This window comes from Mus caroli, unplaced genomic scaffold (assembly GCF_978045245.1).
Source record: "Mus caroli unplaced genomic scaffold, Mus_caroli_1 scaffold_4, whole genome shotgun sequence".
NCBI lineage: Eukaryota > Metazoa > Chordata > Mammalia > Rodentia > Muridae > Mus > Mus caroli.
Window position 1 is genome coordinate 61,042,531 of NW_028227259.1, and position 24,528 is coordinate 61,067,058.

The 24,528-nt window shown below is 37.8% G+C and overlaps 1 non-coding gene across 1 annotated transcript; it reads left to right on the top strand.

The window, feature by feature from the left end:
* The first annotated feature begins 585 nt into the window (after nucleotides 1-585).
* On the top strand, nucleotides 586-719 carry LOC115031223 (small nucleolar RNA SNORA17). The gene has a single exon (XR_003836837.1). It is a non-coding gene; the product is annotated as a small nucleolar RNA SNORA17 (small nucleolar RNA).
* The last annotated feature ends 23,809 nt before the right edge of the window (nucleotides 720-24,528 follow it).

Here is a 24,528-nt window from a genome sequence, read left to right on the forward strand (position 1 = left end):
GTGTCATCTCTACTGTGCTGCTTAGATGAGGTGTAGAGTCTGCTCCCTGAGGGATGCCACTGGTGAAGGACAGGGCCAATTCTCCTACTCTCATAATCACAGGGACAAGTCCACTGCCTACCACATGTGGTAGGGGAAAAGCAGAGGGGAGCTTATGTCTTCCTTGCTCACACCACTGTAGGGCCACATAGGGTCAGCTCTCCTACACTTATATCCACAGGGCTGGTTCACCTGCAACTCCCATAATGTGCAGGCTACTCCCCTGTGTACTGCAGCTGGCTAGGGACAGGGTCAGCTCTTCTTACACCTCTAGGACTTGCTCTCCCACATTGCTCAGGTAAGGGGTGGGTGGAATATTCATCTCAGGCTAGCTCCTAGTCTAGGCCCAATGGTACCAGTTGGGTGGTCATCATGGGCTATCTCCAACCACAGCCTTCCCAAGGGGCCAACTGTCTCAGATCCACTCTTGCTTGGGGCTGTGATCTCAGACAGGTTTCTTCTAGTCTCTGGCTTATTTCTCATCCTGGGAGCCAGGTGAGACCTGCCTGGCCCTCAACTAGTGGTCATCTCAGGCTATCTTGTTGTCCTGGCCCACTGATGCCAGAGTGAATGTGGCTGCTGTGGCACAAGTGTATCAGTAGGTGACAGAGAGGAGAGAGGATATATCCACACTCAGCATTCTGACTTCTGAACATATGAACAAGTAGTAGCCTAATAGTCCTTGAAAGAAAGTGAGTTAAATTTTTATTCAGCAACTTTGCTGAAAGTTATTAACAACAAATTAAACATGACATTAAATTTTTAGTGTCACTTGTATATACTATCATATCATCTTCAAATAAAAAAGATATTGTTTATTCTTCCTTTCTAATCTGTGTCCCCTTGAACTCTTTCAGTTGTCTTATTACTACAGCTAAGGTGTCAAATACTATGTTGAATAGTACAGAAAGAGTGTGTCACATTGGGTTGTCCCCAGGTTTAGTGGAATTGCTTTGAGTTTCTCTCTATTGAAGTTGATATTGACTTGCTGGAGAATGCCTTTAGTATATTGAAATATGCTCCTTGTATCTCTAATCACCCCAGGACTTTTATTGTGAAGAGGATTTTGTTAAAGGTATTTCAGTTTGTTTTTATGGTAGATTACATCTATGGATTTCCATAGACATTTCTGGAATGGAGCCTATTTGATTTGGGTAGATGATCTTTTCAAGTGTTTTTAAATTTACCTTGCAAGTATTTTATGGGAATTGTTTTCATTTACATTCACAAGGGAAATTGGTCTGCAATTCTCTTTCTTTTGAATGTCTTTATGTATTTTGGATATCATGGTAAGTGTGGCCTCATAAAATGAATTGGGCAAGCTGAGCATGGTAACACATATTTTTTAATCTTAGCATTTGGAAAGTAGCAGCAGGGGATTTCAGAATTCAAGACCACCCTGTCCTACAAAATGAGTTGCCATATAGCCATGGCTATACAGTGAAGTGCCCGATCAATTTTGTTTTTGTGGCAGTACTGGAGTGTGTGTGTGTGTGTGTGTGTGTGTGTGTGTGTGTGTGTGTGTGTGTCCATTATTGATTTGCTAGTCTTTGATAATTTATTCCTGCCCTCCCCCCATTTTTTCAGTTGTGCTTAGCTATTTTAGATTGAACACTTCTAGTGTCTTCTACTTGTCTGGACTATAGATAGATAAAAATCGACTTATGGAATGTCTTGTTTTCTCATATATTGTGAGAATTGCTAAATATAGCATTCTGTCCTGGTATTTGTGGTCTCTTAAAGCTTGTAGAACAATTGTCCAGTCTCTTCCTGTTTTAGAGTTTCCATTGAGAAGCCAGGTGTTATTTTAATGGACCTTTCCTTACATGTTACTTGCTCCTTATTCTCTTCCAGCTTTTAATATTATTTTTTATGCTTTACATTTAATGTTTGATTACTTTGTGCTAATGTGCCTTTCTTTTCTGGTCCAGTGTATTTGGTATTCTCAATGTTTCTTTTACCTTGATTGAAATCTCCTTTTTAGCTTAGGAAATTTTCTTCTATAATATTGATAAAATGATTTTATATAACTTTGATTTTGATTTCTTCCTCTATTCCTTTTATTCTTAGATTTTGTTTTTTTATCGCACCTCAGATTTCCTGGGTGTTTTGGTTCCATGAGATTTTAGAGTTAAAATTTGCTTTGATTCATTTCTTCTGTAAGTGTGGCCAATCAAGTTCCAGGTAATGTGTTCATATTTTGCTGGCCAACTTTCTTCTCTGGCAGTTAAACTAAAGTTTGGCTTTTAGTTTCCCAAGGAATGCCTGGCAGAGTTAGGGGCTGACATAATGCAATGAAAGTTTAGAGGAGAGCTTTTGTGTGATCCACTGAAGATGGGGGAAGTGAAGCTGTAGCAGGTGGTCTGCTACAGAGCTCAGGATAAGACTGGGAATTTGGATTTGGAGGAACAGATAGACAGATGAAGATCTGCAATTAGCCTACCTGTTCCTTTGTGTATAGTGGCCTACAGGTTCTCAAGGAATTATATACATATTTTTCTAATGTCCAGTATATGAGATTTAATAATTCTGTGGTTTTTTCTTACTAAGTTGAAAATCTGGTAAGTGTGATTTAATTTTAGAGAGTATTCTGGGAAGATGGTGGAATATTGTGTGTCAGGAGTAAATCTCACTTACAAAACTACCGTAGAAGAATCTGTGTGATGTTATTCATCTGAACATCTGGGTCACAGGTAAGAGTTTCAGTTTTCTACTTAATAAGTTTTTTATATAAAAAAATCTTGTTAATAAATACAAATATCACACCTACTATTTAAAAAGACACAAAATCAGTTCATCTCATTGAACTCCTATATAAATAGACCTGGAATTCAGAATGAATGCATGAAGAGTCACAACTTAATTGTGGTCTGTTTCAGCTCTAGGAACAAGAGTAGCCATCCATACCCAAGCTGAGTCATGTACAAATGTAAGTACTGAAAGCAGAAGAGAAGTTGGGAAGTCATAGTCATTTCATTTTCGTCCTCTGTTGCATTTTTCTTTCTAGGATAATCCATCCATCAGTAGATAAACAGATATGCAAATGAGATTTAAATATGAATTATTACATAGCCTAATGTAGATTAAAGACTCTATTATACAATACAAAAAGGATAGGTTTATAGAACACTAAGAAAACAATGCAATAAATTAAAATCTAGTAATTAATAATTCCATTTTTATAAAGCACAAAGAATTCACAATTATAGTTGCATAATGGGAAGCATTGGGTACTAGATTTTGTGTAAGGATGAATGTGAGGTAGTGTTTCTCTGGTATTTCACATATGTTTTAAATGATTAAACCTTAATAGAGAAGATGTTGATGATTGCTGCTTACCAATATAAACATATCTAATACCATTCTACATACACTTACAATTATTAAAAATGTAAATTTCATTTCTTCTTATTTTGCCACAATAAAATAAATAGAAATTTTAATTTGGTTGGTTTATTTCCAGGATTATTAACAATTTTTCTTGATATTGAATCTAAAATGATCTTTTGCCTTCATGTGTGATGAGCCAGGATGATTAGCAATGTTTATTAATTTATTTTGTCTGCCATGCTAACAAGATTAAATAAAAGACTTTTTTAAAAAATGTTTTTCTGGGAATAGAAATTAACATTTCAAGGAGTAGACTGAGTATGACAGATTATAAGTCACAATGTTGATGACTTAAACAACGAAGTAACAAAGGTCAAATTTGGTACTAGTAAGAAGGGTACCTAGGACACAATCATTCTGTTTTAAGTGCATGTTTAGTACAGCTTGAGGTCAGGGATGGTGATTCCACCAGAAGTTCTTTTATTGTTGAAAATAGTTTGTGCTTTCCTAGGTTTTTAGTTATTCCAGATGAATTTGCAAATTGCCCTTTGTAACTCAGTGAAGAATTGAGTTGGAATTTTGGTGGCATTGCTTTGAATCTGTAGATTGCTTTCGGCAAGATAGTCATTTTGACTATATTAATCCTGCTAATCCATGAGTATTGGAGATCTTTCCACCTTCTGAGATCTTCTTCAATTTCTTCCTTCAGAGACTTGAAGTTCTTATCATACAGATGTCTTTCATCCTTAGTTAGAGTCACACATATAGTATTTTATAATATTTGTGACTATTTTGAAGGGTGTTGTTTCCCTAATTCCTTTATTAGCCTGTTTAGCCTTTGTGTAGAGAGGTGATGTGAATGGGAATCCAAGACACAATTCCATTTGAATCATTAATTTATGATTACTTATATGAATATTGGAATTAAAATAACAGACTGTTCACTTTCTCCCTTTGATAATGAGGTTTAGTATGTCAGCATGGAAAATCAATTATTTAAAAAGTATTAAGAACTGAATGACACATGTTTTACCAATCAGCAAAGACCTGCCAATTTGTCCTTACTCTTGATTCTTGATTCATGATTTATCACATCCGATGATTAGGTTGCTTTGTTCCTGTTATTTTCACCTAAAAATTTAAGTAAATAAAATTTTCACAAAGAAAGACAGAGTGAGAGAGAAACTTTAAGAAAGAATGAAAAAGGAAGAAGATATAACTTCAATGCTTTGTGTATGCAATTACTAAAATTAGTTTTAAATTTGTAATTTTGTTCATTTCTCTCTTTTCATATTTCTGTTGATTCTCAAAATTGTATAAAGCCCTATAGCGATATTCACAGTGTTAGAAATATAAACAGTGTTTGATAATGTATTTTGTGGGAAGCTTGGCCCAGAGGTTTTAAGGAATTCAGATTAGGGTGTCCACACAAGATGTGGCATTCAAGTAAGTTCAGTTTATATATACAAGCATTACTTATAATATCATACTAATATAAGTGTTAAACAGACATCTCACCAAGACAGGAACAGTTGTTTGGGCAGAAATGCTTCTACAATGTATACTGAGAATCTTTTTTTGGTGAGGACTCTAAGGAAACATCTGTGGGGCCATGGGTGTGTGGGAAGTGGGGGGAGGGAGAAAGGCCACATCTGGCCAGAATTCCAGTGCTCTGGGTGGGTATACATGGGAAGACTGTCAGATGCTTTCCATGCAGCCCTGGGTGGGCATCTGGCTGTGTGAAGCTACTGACCCCACACAACTGGGGGTGGACAAGGGACAGCTTCAGGTACCAGGTTCTCAGTTTTTGGCATCCCACACTAGATATGGCAGAAGATCTGAGAACAGAATAGGGGCCCTGGGGTGGCACTAGGGCCAAGAGATAAGGGAAGAGGGCAGAGGGAGAGGGGGCAAGTAGTTTTAGTCCGGGCCTTGATGAACAGAGACAGTCTATGATTTTAGAGCTTTATTGTAGAAAGGCAGGGAGAAAGAAAAAAGATTAAAACAGAGAGAGAGAGAGAGAGAGAGAGAGAGAGAGAGAGAGAGAGAGAGAGAGAGAGAGAGGCCAACCATGGCCAAGAGGAGAGGAAGGGGAAGGGAAAGAGAGAAAGAGAGAAAGAGAGTCAGAGAGTAAGAACTATGAAGGCTTAGAGAGAGAGCACTAAAAGCTAGAGAGAGAGAGAGAGAGAGAGAGAGAGAGAGAGAGAGAGAGAGAGAGAGAGAGAGACAGAGACAGAGAGAGACAGAGAGAGAGAGACAGAGAGAGAGAGAGACAGAGAGACAGAGAGACAGAGAGAGAGAGAGAGCTTAGAAAGTAAAAGAGCAAGGGGCCAAACAACCCCTCTTATAGTGGGATTGATTTCTTGCTATTTCTAGGTAACTGTGGGGAGGAGTCTAGCCAGAAGGCTAGAATCTTGGAACATTATCTATGTGACTGCTAGCCACATGCCTCTCTTGTGAGGGCTGTGGGGGCAGTAACTTTGACAGGAGTCAGGGGTCCAGGAGACATGATCGAATGTCTTCCATCCCATGTAGGTGGAAATTATCACCCATCGGGTCCCACAGTGTTCAAAACCTCAGCTCAACTGGAGACCAGGTTGTCTGTACATAACCCATTGCCCCACAAACATCCAGGCACACATGTCACTCCAGAAATCCTTTACGTGTGATAGGTGGAGAGGATGGTATTGGTTGATATCCAGGAGGTCCTTGAAAGCATAGGAGGTCCAGTGTCTACCACTGACAAGTGAGTCTGTGAGAGAATGGTGCTAGAACTCCAACTGTTATGGAGACCATGGCCTATAGATCTTCCAGATAGATGTCAACACAAATGATAGAGAAGCCTGACTGGGGACAAAAGCAGTGTGGTCCTAGTGACCATTCCTTATGTTCCAAGTTTTGTATCATTTCTTAGAACAATAGCTCTGCATTATTGAGTCTCACTGCTTGGCATGGTTCACCAGCACACCAATACCAACTTGCTATTGGTTCATTAGCATAACAAGATCTTTCCTGGGCTAGGCCCAGATCTAAGCTGTGAAGTTACCTGGCAGAGTCTTGCTTCTGAGTTCTAGCTATCATCAGAGCTGCCTTGTGACAGGTATAGTCCTATTATTTTGAGTCACACAACATGGCTTTTGAGTTATACAACTTGGCTTTTAAACCATATTCCTTACATATACATATTAATTTTATTTAAAAGTAAAACAAAATATTAATTTTGCTTGTATTTTCAAGCTAAATAGTACAAAAAAAATTGCAAGCCAATGAGGAGTAAGAGAAAATGATCACAGAGCAAAATGGGGTTAATGGGAGATTTTTGTATTGGCTGGGGTTTTACTAATATGCAATCCATATACAGATCAGAAGAGAACACAGAACCTAGCTCCAAGTCTTTTAAGAAATAAAATACTGCAGGAGTATTTGTGTTGTTCCCAAATGCATTCCATTCATAATTTCAGATTGCTTTGTGCCATTACCAGTGGTGCTGACTCAATTCTTGTAACCACTTAGTATAAACATTTTAAAAAGTGGAAGAATTTGCCTATAGTTGTAAAAATTTAGAACACCATTCCAAAGAAAAATTGGGTAAGAAATTTAAAATAAAATTGTTGTAAATCTTTGGCTTTTCAATGCTATTATTTCCATTAATTCTCTTTAGAAAATCTTCATCTTGGACAAGGTGTTATACATAGACTCACTCAAGAAATGTCTGCTCAAAGGAAATAAATTGGGTTGAATTGAAGAAATCCATCTCTTAATACTTTCAGTTGAGTTCTATTGAAAGAATTCCTGCTGGGTTAATCGACCTTCTTTCTAAGTATTTACCATTTACTATCCTTTTTCTTTCTTTATGTTTTAACATTAAAGATGTGAAGAAGTCAGTTCAGTAGTTCCACTTACACATCTATTCCTTCATTTTCTCTTATCATTATATTTTCAATAAAACTCAATGGTCGCCCAAAGAACTTTGGCTCTTTACAGGTTCAGATGTTAATGTCACACATTATAGGCTTTATGTTAACATTATTTTGTTATGTTTATAACATAGCTGTACATATTTTGAAATTCACTACTAAGGAGAATACTTAGGCTTAAAAGCATCATTTCGTAGTGTTGTTCTGGTGCCTCTAATGACTCATAAGCACGGTTTCAAAACAATTGTTTTTATTTAAAGTTTGATATGGTATATCTACAGAAAAGTACACAGAGAAAAAAGCTTACACCACCATGGAAAGTTTCTTGGTTGCATTAAATTTATTTATTTCCTTGTAATGAACAAAACTTAAAAGCCCTAGCTAGGCTCATTTTCAACACTTATACCTGGCATTGTTACTGAAAAAACACAAGTCAGTGCATGTTGTATCCTTCAATGTTAGTCAAACCATTTATACTTGTATTTTTCCTTTGCTTTCTGTTTATCCTCAACAATTTATTTGCTGATGCCATAACACATTTAAAGAAGTATGATTTTTGTTTGGTTGGTCTTGCTTTTACTTATGTGTGTATATTTTGTCATTTCAGACTATTTAAAATCATTAATTAAATATCAGAGTAAGGTTCATGTATAACTATAAATATTCTTTCATCTATACATAATCATGTCAGTTTGAAAATATATTATGCAATAGTGGCTTAGGGTGATTGAACCCCTGGAAAGCATGAGGGAGCAGCTACCTTGTTTCAGTATTTACCCTTCCATGCCCAGACCTCTATGCTCATTCTGGTGCAGCTCTTTTCTGGTTCACACAACAGCCATGCCATGCTCAGCAGACAGCCCTGCACTGGCCTTCTTCCCATCCCCCAGCTCTTACATTTTCTCTGCTTCCTCTTCTGTGATATTTCTGGATCTCTGTTGATACAGAAAACCTATCTATGACTAAGCAATCACAGTCCCTCACTCTTAGCCCATTTACCAGCTATAAATCAAGCCGTTTAGGCTTGCCTTATCTGGCATCAACGGGAGGGGAGGACCTTGGTCCTGTGAAGGCTTGCTGCCCCAGCATAGGGGAATGATAGGGCAGCTATTTGGGAGTGAGTAGGTGAATGGAGGAGCACCTTCATAGAAGCAGCTGGGAGATGGTGGGATAGAGAGTTTTCAGAGGGCAAGGTGGGAAGTGAAATAACATTTGAAATGTAAAGAAATAAAATTACTTAAAACAGTTAAAAACAAATCCAAATCATTGAAAATAAGCTTCTCTGACTAGAGAGCAGCATGCATATATGTATATGGGTATGAACATAATTTTTTGTTGTTGTTTTGTTTTTTGAGACAGGCTTTCTCTGTATAGCCCTGGCTGTCCTGGAAGTCACTTTGTAGACCAGGCTGGGCTCGAACTCAGAAATACGCCTGCCTCTGCCTCGTGAGTGTTGGGATTAAAGGGGTGTGCCACCACGCCCGCCTCGAACATAAATATTTTCAGGCAGTTTAAAATATGACAAATTATCAAAACAGCAAAACTAGAGCCCCACCTAGGGTTTTGAATCTCCCAAGACATGGATTTTTAGATTTATATTACCAAGTATAAAATCCCTTTTTCCCCGGGAGCAAGCATAGCACTTTCTAGCAAAACAAAACTTATGATGGACCACCAAGAACCATGGTGAATGCCTGTGATGTTTGTGGTACCTCTCGTGCCTCTCTGACTTATAACTTATAGTAAGTGTCCCATGCCTGGCATTGAGATTTGAATGCAATGTGCCATATCTTCTAGGACAGAATTGTCTATCCATGCAGGACACTCATATTTCAAATTCTCTTTAAATTACAATGTTAAATATCATAGAAACCACTGTTACCAATCCTCGCTAATTTTGGTTAATTCACCTTCTATCCCAATTCCCATCCATCTCATTTTCATCACATTCATCTTAAGATTAAGTTCTGGCATCCTCTTTGTAGCTATCCACACTATGTATGTTCTATTTTCCTCTAATTACAACATTTACTTGGTTGCAATACTATAGACTTTCACATAAATGAATTCAAAACCCTTTTATTAGTTAATGCTCTGTCTGCTTCTTCTTCTTTCCATCCTTGAACCTTACCATCCCTATTCTTACCATTTTGTAATTTCACTTTAGCTTCATAGTATCCCATCCTTTCATAATGCCCCTCTCCCTAATCACTCACTTCTCTTCTCTTAGAACCTCAAGGCATTCTAACTTTTTTTTTTTAATTTTAATATTTTTATTATGTATTTTCCTCAATTACATTTCCAATGCTATCCCAAAAGAACCCCCATACCCTCCCCCCCACATCCCTACACACACATTCCCATATTTTTTGGCCCTGGCGTTCCCCTGTACTGGGTCATATAAAGTTTGTGTGTCCAATGGTCCTCTCTTTCCAGTGATGGCCGACTAGGCCATCTTTTGATACATATGCAGCTAGAGTCAAGAGCTCTGGGGTACTGGTTAGTTCATAATGTTGTTCCACCTATAGGGTTGCAGATCCCTTTGACTCCTTGGGTACTTTATCTAGCTCCTCCATTGGGAGCCATATGATCCATCCAATAGCTGACTGTGAGCATCAATTTCTGTGTTTGCTAGGCCCCGGCATAGTCTCACAAGAGAAAGCTATATCTGGGTCCTTTTATCAAAATCTTGCTAGTATATGCAATGGTGTCAGCGTTTGGAAGCTGATTATGGGGTGGATCCCTGGATATGGCAGCCTCTAGATGGTCAATCCTTTTGTCTCAGCTCCAAACTTTGTCTCTGTAACTCCTTCCATGGGTGTTTTGTTCCCAATTCTAAGAAGGGGCACAGTGTCCACACTTTGGTCTTCATTCTTCTTGAGTTTCATGCGTTTAGCAAATTCTATCTTATATCTTGGGTATCCTAAGTTTTGGGCTAATATCCACTCATCAGTGAGTACATATTGTGTGAGTTCCTTTGTGATTGTGTTACCTCACTCAAGATGATGACCTCAAGGTCCATCCGTTTGCCTAGGAATTTCATAAATTCATTCTTTATAATAGCTGAGTAGTACTCCATTGTGTAAAGGTACCACATTTTCTGTATCCATTTCTCTGTTGAGGGGCATCTGGGTTCTTTCCAGCTTTTGGCTATTATAAACAAGGCTGGTATGAACATGGTGGAGCATATGTCCTTCTTACCTGTTGGGACATCTTCTGGATATATGCCCAGGAGAGGTATTGCTGGATCCTCTGGTAGTACTATGTCCAATTTTCTAAGGAACCGCCAGACTGATTTCCAGAGTGGTTGTACAAGGTTGCAATCCCACCAACAATGGAGGAGTATTCCTTTTTTGCCACATCCCAGCCAGCATCTGCTGTCACCTGAATTTATCATCTTAGCCATTCTGACTGGTGTGAAGTGGAATCTCAGGGTTGTTTTGAGTTGCATTTCCCTGATGATTAAGGATGTTGAACATTTTTTCAGGTGTTCTTTGCCATTCGGTATTCCTCATGTAAGAATTCTTTGTTCAGTTCTGAGCCCCATTTTTAATGGGGTTATTTGATTTTCTGGAGTCTACCTTCTTGAGTTCTTTATATATATTGGATATTAGTCCCCTATCTGATTTAGGATAGGTAAAGATCCTTTCCCAATCTGTTGGTGGTCTTTTTGTCTTATTGACTGTGGTGTCTTTTGCCTTGCAGAAGCTTTGCAGTTTCATGAGGTCCCATTTGTCAATTCTCGATCTTACAGTGCAAGCCATTGCTGTTCTATTCAGGAATTTTTCCCCTGTGCCCATATCTTCAAGGCTTTTCCCCATTTTCTTCTCTATAAGTTTCAGTGTCTCTGGTTTTATGTGAAGTTCCTTGATCCACTTAGATTTCACCTTAGTACAAGGAGATAGGAATGGGTTGATTCACATTCTTCTACATGATAACAACCAGTTGTGCCAGCACCATTTGTTGAAAATGCTGTCTTTCTTCCACTGGAGAGTTTTAGCTCCCTTGTCGAAGATCAAGAGACCATAGGTGTGTGGGTTCATTTCTGGGTCTTAAATTCTATTCCATTGGTCTACTTGTCTTTCACTATACCAGTTCCATGCAGTTTTTATCACAATTGCTCTGTAGTAAAGCTTTAGGTCAGGCATGGTGATTCCACCAGAGGTTCTTTTATCCTTGAGAAGAGTTTTTGCTATCCTAGATTTTTTGTTATTCCAGATGAGTTTGCAGATTGCTCTTTCTAATTCGTTGAAGATTTGAGTTGGAATTTTGATGGGGATTGCATTGAATCTGTAGATTGCTTTTGGCAAAATAGCCATTTTTACAATGTTGATCCTGCTAATCCATGAGCATGGGAGTTCTTTCCATCTTCTGAGATCTTCTTAATTTCTTTCTAAAGAGACTTGAAGTTTTTATCACACATATCTTTCACATCCTTATTTAGAGTCATGCCAAGATATTTTATATTATTTGTGACTATTGAGAAGGGTGTTGTTTCCCTAATTTCATTCTCAGCCTGTTTATTCTTTGTGTAGAGAAAGGCCATTTACTTGTTTGAGTTAATTTTATATCCAGGTATTTCACTGAAGCTGTTTATCAGGTTTAGGGGTTCTCTGTTGGAATTTTTAGGGTCACTTTTATATACTATCATATCATCTGCAAAAAGGGATATTTTGACTTCAACTTTTCAAATTTGTATCCCCTTGATCTCCTTTTGTTGTTGAATTGCTCTGGCTAGGACTTCAAGTACAATGTTGAATAGGTATGGAGAGAGTGGACAGCCTTGTCTAGTCTCTGATTTTAGTGGGATTGCTTCAAGCTTCTCACTGTTTAATTTGATGTTGGCTACTGGTTTTCTGTAGATTGCTTTTATCATGGTTAGGTATGGGCCTTGAATTCTTGATCTTTCCAAGACTTTTATCAATAATGTGTGTTGGATGTTGTTGAATACTTTTTCAGCATCTAACCAGATGATCTTGTGGTTTTTGTCTTTGAGTTTGTTTATATAAAGGGTTACGTTGATGGATTTCCATATATTAAACCATCCCGGCATCCCTGGAATAATACCTACTTGGTCAGGATGGATGATGGCTTTAATGTGTTCTTGGATTCGGTTAGCAAGAATTTTATTGAGGATTTTTGCATCTATATTCATAAGGGAAATTGGTCTGAAGTTCTCTATCTTTGTTGGATCTTTCTGTGATTTGGTTATCAGAGTAATTGTGGCTTCATAAAATGAGTTGGGTAGAGTTCCTTCTACTTCTATTTTGTGGAATAATTTGTGCAGAACTGGAATTAGATCTTCTTTGACGTTCTGGTAGAATTCTGAACTAAACCAATCTGGTCCTGGGCTTTTTTTGGCTGGAAGACTATTAATGAGTGCTTGCATTTCTTTAGGGGATATGGGACTGTTTGGATCCTTAAATTGATCCTGATTTAACTTTGGTATCTGTCTAGAATTTGGTCCATTTCGTCCAGTTTTTCCAGTTTTGTTGAGTATAGCCTTTTGTAGAAGGATCTGATGGGCTGGTGAGATGGCTCAGTGGGTAAGAGCACCCGACTGCTCTTCCGAAGGTCCAGAGTTCAAATCCCAGCAACCACATGGTGGCTCACAACTATCCATAACGAGATCTGGCGCCCTCTTCTGGAGTGTCTGAAGACTGCTACAGTGTACTTACACTAAATAAATAAATCTTAAAAAAAAAAAAAAAAAGGTGTTTTCGATTTCTTCAGGATCTGTTGTTATGTCTCCCTTTTCATTTCTGATTTTGTTAATTAGGATGTTGTCCCTGTGTCCTCTAGTGAGTCTAGCTAAGTGTTTATCTTTCTTGTGGATTTTCTCAAAGAACCAACTCTGCGTTTGGTTAATTCTTTGAATAGTTCTTCTTGTTTCCACTTGGTTGATTTCACCCCTGAGTTTGATTATTTCCTGCCCTCTACTCCTCTTGGGTGAATTTTCTTCCTTTTTTTCTAGAGCTTTTAGATGTGTTGACAAGCTGCTAGTGTGTGCTCTCTCCATTTTCTTTTTAGAGGCACCCAGAGCTATGAGTTTCCCTCTTAGAATAGCTTTCACTGTGTCCCATAGGTTTGGGTAAGTTGTGGAATCATTTTCATTAAACTGTAAAAAGTCTTTAATTTCTTTCTTTATTCCTTCCTTGACCAAGGTATCATTGAGAAGAGTGTTGCTCAGTTTCCACGTGAATGTTGGCTTTCCATTAATTATGTTGTTATTGAAGATCAGCCTTAGTTCATGGTGGTCTGATAGGATGCATGGGACAATTTCAATATTTTTGTGTCTGTTGAGGCCTGTTTTGTGTCCAATTTTATGGTCAGTTTTAGAGAAGGTCCCATGAAGGGCTGAGAAGAAGGTACATCCTTTTGTTTTAGGATAAAATGTTCTGTAGATATCTGTTATGTCCATTTGTTTCATAACTTCTGTTAATTTCACTGTGTCCCTGTTTAGTTTCTGTTTCCACAATCTGTCCATTGATGAAAGTGGTGTGTTGAAGTCTCCTACTATTATTGTGTGAGGTGCAATGTGTGCTTTGAGCTTTACTAAAGTGTCTTTAATGAATGTGGCTGCCCTTGCATTTGGAGCATAGATATTCAGAATTGAGAGTTCCTCTTGGAGGATTTTACCTTTGATGAGTATGAAGTGTCCCTCCTTGTCTTTTTTGATAACTTTGGGTTGGAAGTCGATTTTATTCGATATTAGAATGGCTACTCCAGCTTGTTTCTTCAGACCATTTTCTTAGAAAATAATTTTCGAGCCTTTCACTTGGAGGTAGTGTCTGTCTTTTTCCCTGAGATGGGTTTCCTCTAAGCAGCAGAATGTTGGATCCTGTTTGTGTAGCCAGTCTGTTAGTCTATGTCTTTTTATTGGGGAATTGAGTCCATTGATATTAAGAAATATTAAGGAAAAGTAATTGTTGCTTCCTATTATTTTTGATGTTAGAGTTGGCATTCTGTTCTTTTGGCAGTCGTCTTTTAGGTTTGTTGAGGGATTACTTTCTTGCTTTTTCTAGGGCGTGATTTCCATTTTTGCATTGGTTTTTTTTCTGTTATTATCCTTTGAAGGGCTAGATTTGTGGAAAGATAATGTGTGAATTTGGTTTTGTAGTGGTATATTTTGGTTTCTCCATCTATGGTAATTGAGAGTTTGGCCGGGTATAGTAGCCTGGGCTGGCATTTGTGTTCTCTTAGTGTCTGTATAACATCTGTCTAGGCTCTTCTGGCTTTCATAGTCTCTGTTGAAAAGTCTAGTGTAATTCTGATAGGCCTGCCTTTATATGTTACTTGACCTTTCCCCTTACTGCTTTTAATATTGTATCTTTATTTAGTGCATTTGTTGTTCTGATTATTATCTGTTGGGAGGAATTTCTTTTCCTGTCCAGTCTATTTGGAGTTCTGTAGGCTTCTTGTATGTTCATGGGCATCTCTTTCTTTAGGTTTGGGAAATTTTCTTCTATAATTTTGTTGAAGATATTTGCTGGCCCTTTTAGTTGAAAATCTTCATTCTAGTCAACTCCTATTATCCATAGGTTTGGTCTTCTCATTCTGTCTTGTATTTCCTGGATGTTTTGAGTTAGGATCATTTTGCATTTTGTATTTACTTTGATTGTTGTGCCGATGTTCTCTATGGAATCTTCTGCACCTGAGATTCTCTCTTCCATCTCTTGTATTCTGTTGCTGATGCTTGCATCTATGTTTCCAGATTACTTTCCTAGGGTTTCTATCTCCAGCATTGCCTTACTTCGGGTTTTCTTTATTGTGTCTACTTTCCTTTTTAGGTCTAATATGGATTTGTTCATTTCCATCACCTGTTTGGATGTGTTTTCCTGTTTTTCTTTAAGGACTTCTATCTGTTTGGTTGTGTTTTCCTGTTTTTCTTTAAGGACTTGTAACTCTTTAGCAGTGTTCTCCTGTATTTCTTTAAGTGACTTATTAAAGTCCTTCTTGATGTCCTCTACCATCATCATGAGATATGCTTTTAAATCTGGGTCTAGCTTTTCGGTTGTGTTGGGTTGCCCAGGACTAGGTGGGTTGGGAGTACTGCGTTCTGATGATGGTGAGTGGTCTTGATTTCTGTTAGTAGGATTCTTATGTTTGCTTTTCACCATCTGGTAATCTCTGGAGCTAGTTTTTATAGTTGTCTGTGATTAGAGCTTGTTCCTCAGATGATTCTGTTAGCTTCTTACAGCAGACCTGGCAGACTAGCTCTCTCCTCTGAATTTCAGTGGTCAGAGCACTCTCTGCAGGCAAGCTCTCCTCTTACAGGAAAGGTGCACAGATATCTGACCTTAGGGCCTCCCTCCTGGCCGAAGATGAAGGCGCAAAACAGGACCTGTCCCGAAGCTGAGTTGCTTTGGCTGGTCCCAGAAGCTGTTAGCTTCTGTATTCTACACTCTCACCTGTGCAGAATACTGTTGGAGGTGTCCTGGAACCAAGATTTCTGCAGCTGATGTTCAGGCCAAGCGCTCCCAGCCTTGGAGGACCCCTATCCTCTGGCTAGGAAAGTGGCCAGCTGTCTGGAGCCCGAAAAGGAGGCTGCCTTAGAAGCTCTGTGGCTCCTGCCTCTCCCAGAAACTTTTTGCTTCTGTATTCCATACTCTCACCTGTGCAGAATACTCTTGGCTGTGTTCTGGAACCAAGATGTCTGCTGCTGATGCTCAGGCAAAGCGCTCGCAGGCCGGGTAGACCCCTATCCTCTGGCCGGGAAAGTGGCCGGATGTCTGGGGCCTGTGCAGAATACTCTTGGCTGGGTCCTGGAACCAAGATGTCTGTTGCCGATGCTCAGGCAAAGCGCTCCCGGGCTGGGCGGACCCCTTTTGCATTCTGAGTTTATATGCCCAACAAATGTTACGATTTGATTGTGAGAACAAACATGTTGATCTCTTTTTTGGGCCTGGGTAACTTCATTCAGCATTCATGTTCACACTTAACATCAACTTTCCTGTAAGTTTCACAATTTTTATTTTCTTTACAGGTGAGTAGTATGTACCTCATTTTTCCTCATCATTTATCTGTTGATGTTTATACAGTTTAATTTCATTTTCTAGCTATTGTGAACAGAGCTTCAATGAAGACAAATGTACAAGTGTCTCTGAAGTGGGATATAAACAGTTTAGGATAAATACTTAGACATTAGACCTGACTCTTGTGGTAAACTTAGCTTTAGTTTTTTGTTTTTGTTTTTTTTTTTCCTTCGATAATTCTTTTATCCTCTTCATAGTCCAATAGCATCCCCCTTTTCTTCCTCTCCTCCCAGTTCCACCCTTACAAATCTTAAGAGATATCTAATCTCAGCATGACTAGCCATATCCTTTCCCCACTGAAGCCCAACCAGGCAGTTCAGATAAGAGGAGACTTAATGGTAGGAAAGAGGCCAATGCCTGGCAGATACAGAAGTGGATGCTCACAGTCATCTATTGGATGCAAACATAGGGCCCCTAATGAAGGAGTTAGAGAAAGCACCCAAAGAGCTAAAGGGGTCTGCAACCCTATAGGAGTAACAGCAATATGAACTAACCAGTAACCCCCAGAGCTGTGTCTCTAGTTGCATATGTAGTATAGTATGACCTAGTCAGCCATCAATGGGAGGAGAAGCCCTTGGTCTTATGCAGATCATATGCCCCAGTAGGAATGCCAGGGCCAGGAAACAGAAGTGGGTGAATTGGGGAGCAGGGCAGGGGGAGAGTATTGGGGGCTTTGGGGATAGCATTTGAAATGTAAATGAAGAAATTATCTAACAAAATGCCTTAAAATAATTTAAAGAGAGAGAGATAGAGAGAGAGAAACTGACAGAGAGAGAGAGAGAGAGAGAGAGACAGAGACAGAGACAGAGACAGAGAAGGAGACACAGAGATAGAGACAGACAGCCCCTGCTCCAATTGTTAGGAAATCCACATGAAGAAGACTAAGCTGTACATCTGCTACAAATATGTAGGGCATCTAGGTGCAGTTCCTCTATGCTCTTTGGGTGATGGTTTAGTTTCTCTGAGCCACTATGGGTACAGGTTATTTGACTTTATAGGTTGTATTGTGTTGACTCTTGACTCCTCCAGCTCACTCAGTACTAACCTCCTTTCTTCCACAAACTACTCAAGTTCCATTTGATGTTTGTCTGTGAGTCTCTGTGTCTGTTTCCATCAACTGCTGGATGAACCCTCACAGGAGACAGGTTTCTGTCTGTAAGCATAGTAGAGTATCATGAATATTGTCAGGGCTTGTCCCTCTCCCATGGGAGGAGTCTCAATTTGGACCAGTCATTGGATGGTCATTTTCTCAAGTTCTGCTCCACTTTTATCCTTCTACATCTTGAAGACAGGGCAAATTTTGGGGTGAAAGTGATGTTGTTGATGATTTGTTATACCCTGGAGGTGGCTACTTCAGTCTCCATATCTTCAGCTGGTAGGAATCTCAGCTAGGGTCCCCCACTAATCTCAGAGATGCCTCCAGCAAATTTTTGTTCTGTCCCAGCAATCTCCTGTCTCACCCTGTCTCCCAACATCTGTTCCCAGCTCCCATCACTTCCTTACCCCCTTTCCTTTCCAGTTCTCTCCTTCCTTCCTCCTCTGATCACTATTTTGTTTCCCCCTCTGAGTATGGTTCATGCATCCTCCTTTAGACCCTCCACATTACCCAGTTGCTTAAGGTCTGTGGATTGTAACATGACTATCTTACAGTTTATACCTAATGTTCACTTTTAAATGAATGCATACCATATATCTGTTTCTGGGTTTGGGTTACCCCATTCAGGATTATATTCTCAAGTTCCATTCATTTTCCTGCAAATTTCCTAATGTCTTTGTTTTTAATAGCTGAATAATACTCCATAGTGTAGATGTACCACGTTGTTCTTTTTCTTTTCCAGTTGAAGAACATCTAGGTTGTTTCTAGTTTCTGGGTATTACAAATAAAGCTGCTATAAACCATAGCTGAGCAAGTGTTCCTGTGATACAATGGAGCATCTTTTGGGTGCATTCCCATACATTCCCTGGAGTGGCATAGCCAGGACCTCAGGTAGAACTATTTCCAATTTTCTGAGAAACTACCAAATTGATTTCCAAATTGTGCAAGTTTTCATTCCCACCAACAATGGAGAAATGTTCTCTCCTTGTTCCACATCCTGACCAGCATGTGCTGTCACTTGAGGTTTTTTTTTTTTTTTCTTTGCCATTCTCATGGGTATAAGATGGAACCTCAGAATTTGATTTACATTTCCCTGATGACTAAGAATGTTGAAGATTTTTAAAGTGCTTCTCACCTATTCAAGATTCCTCTGTTGAGAATTGTGTTTACCTCTGTACCCCCATTTTATAATTGGGTTATTTGGGTTGTTGGTGTTTGACTTCTTGCTTTGTTTGGATATCTGTCCTCTTTCTGACATAGATTTAATGGAGATCTTTTACCATTCTCTAGTCTGCTGTTCTTGTCCTATTGATGGTATCCTTAGCTTGGCAGAAGCTTTTTAATTTCATGAGACTATTCATTTTGATCTTAGTACCTGAACTACTGGTGTTCTGTTCAGGAATATGGTCCCTGTGCCAATGTGTTCAAGGCACTTCCCCACTTTTTCTTCTGTTAACTATGGTGTATCAGGCTTTATGTTTTCCTGACATGTGTCAATTGATGGTTATTTCATTTTATTTCTTAGCTATTATGAATAAAGCAGTGACAAACACAAATGTTCAAGTGTCTCTGTGATAGGATATAAATCTTTTGGATATATACTCAAAGGTGCTGACTCCTGTGGTAACTTTAGCTTTAGTTTTAGTATGTGTGTTGTTTTTTTGTTTTGTTGTTGTTATTGTTTATTTGTTTAAAGAAACTTTCAGACTACTTTCCAGAAATGGCTGAACAAGAACACATTTAAAGCCTCATCTACAGAGTACAAGTGCCAACTTTTTTCATCGTTTATATTCTTGATGATAACCATTCTGACCTAAGTGAAATGCAGTTTAAACAGTTATTTAATTTGCAATTCCTTGCAACTAAGGATGTTAAGGAATTTTAAAAATATTTAGGAGTCCTTTTGCCTTTTTGATTGTTCTCAATTTTGATCTCCATAAATGTTTTCATCTTATTTATTTATTTATTTATTTATTTATTTATTTATTTATTTTGGTTTTTGGAGACAGGGTTTCTCTGTGTAGCCCTGGCTGTCCTGGAACTCACTTTGTAGACCAGGCTGGCCTCGAACTCAGAAATCTGCCTGCCTCTGCCTCCCGAGTGCTGGGATTAAAGGCATGCGCCACCATGCCCGGCTTTATCTTATTTTTTGATACCCTTAAAATGCAGACACTTACACCCCCTCTTATTGACAGAGACACAGATCTATGCACATTTGCACATTTCCCCTTGTGTTATGATTGTCTGTTAGCAGGTTGGCTTGAATTTTGTTTTTTGAAATTACTGAAATAGGCAGTCTAACATTTATGTTAATATCCACAATTTTTTGTTTTCTTTTTTTAATTAGGTATTTTCTTCATTTACATTTCCATTGCTATCCCAAAAGTCTCCCATACCACCCCCCCCCACTCCCCTACCCACCCACTCCCACTTCTTGGCCCTGGTATTCCCCTGTACTGAGGCATATAAAGATTGCAAGACCAAGTGGCCTCTCTTCCCAATGATGGCCAACTAGGCCATCTTCTGCTACATATGCAGCTAGAGACGTGAGTTCAGGGGGTACTGGTTAGTTCATATTGTTGTTCCACCTATAGGGTTACAGACCCCTTTAGCTCCTTGGGTACTTTCTCTAGCTCCTCCATTGGGGGCCCTGTGTTCCATCCAATAGCTGACTGTGAGCATCCACTTCTGTGTTTGCCAGGCACATCATAGCCTCACAAGAGACAGCTATATCAAAGTCCTTTCGGCAAAATCTTGCTGACATGTGGAATGGTGTTTGGAAGCTGATTATGGGATGGATAGTAGAAATAATAGTAAAATCTCCTGTAACTAATATTTGTTGTACCATTTTCTGTGACAAGTATTGTTATCTAACCTATACATGCAAAGAAATTTGTGTTCTTAGCTAGTCTGTTATTCTTAGCATTGTTGATCTGGTCTACAGATCACAGGAGAACCTCACAAAGAAAGGCTGGGATTTCAAATTAGCAGTTTGATTTCCAGGGTGTTAGAGTGCACACACATATAATTTGTCAAAACACGGATCACAAACACATGTATGTCACTTTGTTGTTAGACTACAATACTCCAGCAGACAAGGAAGCAATAACATAAATCTTCTGGAAAAGGTAAAGAACTGTTCCTATGAGTTATTATTTGTTATACACTACAAGAGAAAGAAAGTCACCCTCTTGCCTTTTTGCCATTAATTGTTTGCTTTACATCCCCTCCCACACTCACAAATCCCTCCTTCCCTTAGGTGCCCTCCCCTTTTCCTCATACAAAGTGCAGGACTTTCTTGGGTACCAGCCTGCCCACATTCTAACTCCTTATATGACATCTTCCTGATATGATAAAACAGTCAACAATTTTTTCACCATTTCTCTTCACTCTGTTGGTACAAATCTTCCTTCAAAACATTACAACATCTCACAGTTAGTAAAAATTCTTTTTTTCTTTGTTTTCCATAAGAGAGAGAGTTTGTATTTTCAAAGATTATGATAATAAGTATATAGTAAACAATGGTAAATGTATAATTTAAAAGAAGCAACATAAACCAGACAAACTTAGGAAAACCAAATAATCAAACAAACAACAAAAAAACAGGTTTGTGTTTCAGTAACATTTAAGTAGCTTAGCAATCCAAAGCCATTTATTCTATTCTTCAAGCCTTTTACATGCCAGCCTCAACGGCCTGAGTGACTTTGCAGGCAATTTACCTGGCTTCAGGCCCTTCTGCCTCCCTGGATTTCTCCACAGGATGAGATTGGTCCAATCTGCAGGGAGCTGGGCAACTGTCCAACTTGCTCTCTCCATAATAACTGCTAAAAGAAAACATTGCTAACCTGCTGCTGACCTAGAATGCTCTGCTCAGCTCTAGGTTCATTGTGATTGGCAGGCCGATTGCCTTCATAAAGGCAACTATATACAGCAGATAATAAGGAGATTATTCTCCATGTTTCATAAGTGAGAAAAGCAGAGTGGGCAAGAACTTGGCAGTTGCAGCTGAATTCACATCTCAATGCCGAATAACAAGAGAACAACATTTTCTAATTCACAATAACAACTAGAACCTTGGGAACTGATATAACCAAATTAAATTCTTCAGAGGGTACTTTATAAGCTTTAATGGTAATCTATAATATTAGCAGTAGAAACTAACAATGTGATCAAAATACCCATGATGTGGTGCTATGTTCGTCATCAACACATTGAGAAGCCATCACCCAAAGTGACAGGTCCTGGAATTTTCAGGATATATATATAATTTAAAGTTTGACAGTCATGCAATTACAAAAGTTAATATATTATTTTTATTAATTATTATTATAATTAGAAGTACATAGACATAAAAATAATGGACAATCAGATTTATATGATTTCTTATATTTTTTTACCTAACTAAAAATATAAGATTTAAAATTAGATTTTAGGGAAAGAATGTATTCCTTATTTTAACATTAATTTCTTGAATAAACAGTATCATAAAAAGGAAATCTATGATTTCATTGTTACCAATCTATTCTATGTTACAGGATGGTATGAAAGGATCAGGAAATTTGTGCTTTATCCAACTAATTATCTCAGTGCATAACAGCCAAAACCAATAACCCTCATCCCCAGTGAACAGTTTTAGCTGAATTTTGTCGATAATTGCCATCCAGATTCAGCACAGTTTTTGAGACTATAAACATTTCTCTATGTTTTTCATTAATCCATTAATGAATATACCTCAAAATTGTTCATCCTGGGCCTCCAGAATGATGATGACCATTAACATGGTAGGAGCAAGCACTTAGGAGTTCTCAGTGTGAGCACACTGCGTCATGTGCTAAGTCCTTTTTATGTATTCTCATTTAATTTTACAACAAGCCGAGGAAAGCAGGGGCTTACCTGGCACTAAATGCATTCTGCTGTTCCCTAATATCTCTTTAACTTTTTTATGTAAACAATTTAGTGCATATATTGCTCAAATATAATTTGTTGTGTGTAGTGTTTGAGTTTTTTTGCATCTGTTTTTCTTTCTCTGGAAAGCAAATTAATACAGTTCTTTTTAGCATTTTTCTTTAAATTGTTACCATGACTACAAAGTTGAGTGATGGTAAGAATGCATGTTTTTATATATAATATTTGGAATGTTATGTAGAATCTGATTCCTCTATGTTTCATAAAAATTATGGTTTCGGTTAAAGTTTCAGAAGTGACCCATGTTGTATATCATAATAGTTGATGTCTGTAACCATTCTGTCTTCCAGGTTAGGTAAGGGTATGCGTTATTTTCTGCAAGACACTCAGATATTTACATGTTCAAATAACCACAAGCCTTGGCTGGGGAAAAAATCATCTCTGAGGCACTCAGTTTTCCCATATGTGAAATGATACCTAGCAAAGAGATTCCACATTAATTAAAGTTACTCAGTAGTATATAGGTAGTAAGTGACCAAACACATTAATAGGGATCAGAGTGGGGTAAACTGCAGTAGGAATTACTTGTCTTGGAAACTGGTTGCCTTTTAGGTGTTTGGTTCTATACAGAGTTAAGAAATACTATAAAACACACAGGATAAAGTAAGACAGCTTCAGATTGAACTCGTGGCTTTGATGATTTCTGGTTTTGTGACACTTTAAAAAGTATTAAAGCATTCTAACTGGTGAAATGCTGCTAATGTTGTTAGGGAAAATAATATCTCTTCCTGATTAGATTCTGTATTACCAGAGACTATGCATCAGCTGGATTAGTTCTGTACTTCAGCAAGAGACCCTTGAATATCATGGTCTACTACAGGTACTATAAGTCACTATTCCATACCTCAGTATTTACAGGGGATTCCTCTGTTAAGCTGTATTTAAATTTTCCAGTGTGAATTGAGAAGGGATGGACGATACTAAAGAATTTGACATACAAAGGAATACTTTCAAGAGACTTTGGGGGTTTGGTTTCTTGTGAAATTAAGTTTAACTTTTGATATTAAAAGAATATGTAGGATTTAATGAGACAGGAACCAGTTCAATATTAATCTCATCAAGTAAAATTTACACTAATATTAATATATGTAATTAATGGAAAGTGACAATCAGGAGTAGGTTGTTTATAGTGTCTCCAGAAAGTACAATTATTATACCTTTAGAGAATTAATAATATAATTTTCTAAAGATCTACACTGAGGCATCTATTTACCAGACAAAGTAAGGGAAGACATGGACACAAAGGGTAGGAGGACTGATTAAGGAATCAAGTAATTTAAGACAATACATGTGCCCAGTATGTCTAAGTTAAAGTAGAAATCAGTGGAACCATGTCATATAAGAATATGTTATGTTTCAGATGAGAATGATTCATAAAATTTAAATATTATAGAATTCAGAAAATAATTTTCCCACCAATAACAAAACACTTAAAAATATCAAAGTTTCACATAAAGCGAAAATGCTCAAAAGGACAAGAATTTTGTATCTTAGCTGACAGCAAATTGTGATTAAATCATTAGATATTAATGATATTAGAGTATGTGTTCTATAACTGATGAAGTTATGTAACAAAAAATGTTGTTGTTCTATACTTTTTGATCATGCCCTTTGAGTTATGCCAATAATATAAAGTTATAATCATTGGAAATATATATACAAGCATATAATTGCACTTTAACAACAGTATTACATTATATAAACAATATCCTTTCCCATGTAAATGCTGAGCAATGCTTACGTTCACAGTTGAAGGGAAATTTTACTTACTCCAATTTAAGTATGATTTTTCTTGAATATACTATACTGCTGAAAAAGACTCTCATAACTTCTTTCTATGTACAACTAAGCATGTATGTGAGTGATCTTGTGAACTGTGAGGAATGTATATGAAATGGACACACTCAGGAAAACTCTCCTGACAAAGTTCTTATTATTATTCCATTAGTGTTCAAAACATAGAAAGGAGACTAAAGTGTGGATAATTAAAACCTATCTAAAGAAGTTGATGAGGAACATAATAAATATGAATTAATCATTTGATTATTATCAAAAGAATCTCATGAATTTCTCTTAAAATAATATTTAGATAAATAAAATAAAAATCATGGTATATTAATGAAATATTAGAATATATATAAGATCA